General features: G+C 58.1%; 2 non-coding genes across 2 annotated transcripts in view; both read right to left on the reverse strand.

Moving 5' to 3' along the window:
* LOC126450405 (large subunit ribosomal RNA) overlaps positions 1 to 1,142 on the reverse strand; it is a 4,222-nt gene extending 3,080 nt beyond the window's left edge. Inside the window, exon 1 of the ribosomal RNA XR_007584440.1 lies at positions 1 to 1,142. This exon is cut by the window's left edge and continues 3,080 nt beyond it. This is a non-coding gene — a ribosomal RNA (large subunit ribosomal RNA).
* Positions 1,143 to 1,330: 188 nt separating this feature from the next.
* Positions 1,331 to 1,485, reverse strand: LOC126450402 (5.8S ribosomal RNA). The gene has a single exon (XR_007584438.1). It is a non-coding gene; the product is annotated as a 5.8S ribosomal RNA (ribosomal RNA).
* Positions 1,486 to 3,256: the final 1,771 nt, after the last annotated feature.

Below are 3,256 nucleotides of genomic sequence, written 5' to 3' on the forward strand. Positions count from 1 at the left end.
ATCTTTCGGGTCCCAACGTGTACGCTCTAGGTGCGCCTCACCTCGCAATGAGGACGAGACGCCCCGGGAGTGCGGAGGCCGCCGCCCCGTGAAGGGCGGGGAAGCCCCATCCTCCCTCGGCCCGCGCAAGGCGAGACCTTCACTTTCATTACGCCTTTAGGTTTCGTACAGCCCAATGACTCGCGCACATGTTAGACTCCTTGGTCCGTGTTTCAAGACGGGTCGTGAAATTGTCCAAAGCTGAAGCGCCGCTGACGGGAGCGATTATTCCGCCCGAGAGCATCCCGAGCCAACAGCGGCGCGGGTCCGGGGCCGGGCCAGGTAGGTCCGTCATCCGGGAAGAACCGCGCGCGCTTGCCGGGAGCCCGAGCGCCCAAAGGGGCGAATCGACTCCTCCAGATATACCGCCGGGCAGCCAGCCAGGACACCGGGGCTCTGCCCAACAGACGCGAACCGAGGCCCGCGGAAGGACAGGCTGCGCACCCGGGCCGTAGGCCGGCACCCAGCGGGTCGCGACGTCCTACTAGGGAAGAAGTGCGGCCCACCGCACACCGGAACGGCCCCACCCCGCGGCGAGTGGAAAGGCAACCGGACACGACCCCGCCGCGGATTGCTCCGCGCGGGCGGCCGGCCCCATCTGCCGAGGGCGGAGGCCAGTGGCCGGATGGGCGTGAATCTCACCCGTTCGACCTTTCGGACTTCTCACGTTTACCCCAGAACGGTTTCACGTACTTTTGAACTCTCTCTTCAAAGTTCTTTTCAACTTTCCCTCACGGTACTTGTTCGCTATCGGTCTCGTGGTCATATTTAGTCTCAGATGGAGTTTACCACCCACTTGGAGCTGCACTCTCAAGCAACCCGACTCGAAGGAGAGGTCCCGCCGACGCTCGCACCGGCCGCTACGGGCCTGGCACCCTCTACGGGCCGTGGCCTCATTCAAGTTGGACTTGGGCTCGGCGCGAGGCGTCGGGGTAGTGGACCCTCCCAAACACCACATGCCACGACAGGCGGCAGCCTGCGGGGTTCGGTGCTGGACTCTTCCCTGTTCGCTCGCCGCTACTGGGGGAATCCTTGTTAGTTTCTTTTCCTCCGCTTAGTAATATGCTTAAATTCAGCGGGTAGTCTCGCCTGCTCTGAGGTCGTTGTACGAGGTGTCGCACGCCACACCGCCAGCCGGCTGTGCACGCTACCGAGTAAGTACCGGTATGCGAACCGCCAGGCGACGGGCGCGCATCGCACGTTTAAGGAGGCGCGGCCGGCCCCACAGGCGGCCGCGACGCTCCCAGGTCTGCGAAGCGGGGCAAACGCCGCGCGCTTCAGTATACGTAGCCGACCCTCAGCCAGACGTGGCCCGGGAACGGAATCCATGGACCGCAATGTGCGTTCGAAACGTCGATGTTCATGTGTCCTGCAGTTCACATGTCGACGCGCAATTTGCTGCGTTCTTCATCGACCCACGAGCCGAGTGATCCACCGTCCTGGGTGATCTTTTTCTTAGTTTCCACTGTCTCTTTCAAGACAGTTGCATAGGCGGGACGTAGGCGTGTGGCGGCCCCTGTTCAAGCGTTCTGTGTCCAACAGCCTCACGGCCGATGGGCGTCGTACGGCTCCACACCGGAGCGGACAGGCAGTCGGGCGAAAGTCATTCAAAACCGGCGCCAGGCGCCAGGTGCCGCAGGCCAGCCGCTCCAGCGCTTCAGCGCTCGTACCACACAACATTGGCGTTAGTTTTGAGAAGCACGCGTGGTTCCGCACGCGGCGCACGGCTACTGCGAGCCGTACAGGTAGCGTGTTGCGCGACACGACACGCACATCGAAAGACATGCAGTCTAGTCGGTAATGATCCTTCCGCAGGTTCACCTACGGAAACCTTGTTACGACTTTTACTTCCTCTAAATGATCAAGTTTGGTCATCTTTCCGGTAGCATCGGCAACGACAGAGTCAATGCCGCGTACCAGTCCGAAGACCTCACTAAATCATTCAATCGGTAGTAGCGACGGGCGGTGTGTACAAAGGGCAGGGACGTAATCAACGCGAGCTTATGACTCGCGCTTACTGGGAATTCCTCGTTCATGGGGAACAATTGCAAGCCCCAATCCCTAGCACGAAGGAGGTTCAGCGGGTTACCCCGACCTTTCGGCCTAGGAAGACACGCTGATTCCTTCAGTGTAGCGCGCGTGCGGCCCAGAACATCTAAGGGCATCACAGACCTGTTATTGCTCAATCTCGTGCGGCTAGAAGCCGCCTGTCCCTCTAAGAAGAAAAGTAATCGCTGACAGCACGAAGGATGTCACGCGACTAGTTAGCAGGCTAGAGTCTCGTTCGTTATCGGAATTAACCAGACAAATCGCTCCACCAACTAAGAACGGCCATGCACCACCACCCACCGAATCAAGAAAGAGCTATCAATCTGTCAATCCTTCCGGTGTCCGGGCCTGGTGAGGTTTCCCGTGTTGAGTCAAATTAAGCCGCAGGCTCCACTCCTGGTGGTGCCCTTCCGTCAATTCCTTTAAGTTTCAGCTTTGCAACCATACTTCCCCCGGAACCCAAAAGCTTTGGTTTCCCGGAGGCTGCCCGCCGAGTCATCGGAGGAACTGCGGCGGATCGCTGGCTGGCATCGTTTATGGTTAGAACTAGGGCGGTATCTGATCGCCTTCGAACCTCTAACTTTCGTTCTTGATTAATGAAAACATACTTGGCAAATGCTTTCGCTTCTGTTCGTCTTGCGACGATCCAAGAATTTCACCTCTAACGTCGCAATACGAATGCCCCCGCCTGTCCCTATTAATCATTACCTCGGGTTCCGAAAACCAACAAAATAGAACCGAGGTCCTATTCCATTATTCCATGCACACAGTATTCAGGCGGGCTTGCCTGCTTTAAGCACTCTAATTTGTTCAAAGTAAACGTGCCGGCCCACCGAGACACTCACTCAAGAGCACCCTGGTAGGATTGCAACGGGGTCCGCCTCGGGACGCACGAGCACGCACGAGGCGCGTCGCACGCCTTCAGCTCGCCCCACCGGCAGGACGTCCCACGATACATGCCAGTTAAACACCGACGGGCGGTGAACCAACAGCGTGGGACACAAATCCAACTACGAGCTTTTTAACCGCAACAACTTTAATATACGCTATTGGAGCTGGAATTACCGCGGCTGCTGGCACCAGACTTGCCCTCCAATAGATACTCGTTAAAGGATTTAAAGTGTACTCATTCCGATTACGGGGCCTCGGATGAGTCCCGTATCGTTAT

This window comes from Schistocerca serialis, unplaced genomic scaffold (genome assembly GCF_023864345.2).
Source record: "Schistocerca serialis cubense isolate TAMUIC-IGC-003099 unplaced genomic scaffold, iqSchSeri2.2 HiC_scaffold_741, whole genome shotgun sequence".
Taxonomy (NCBI): Eukaryota; Metazoa; Arthropoda; class Insecta; order Orthoptera; family Acrididae; genus Schistocerca; species Schistocerca serialis.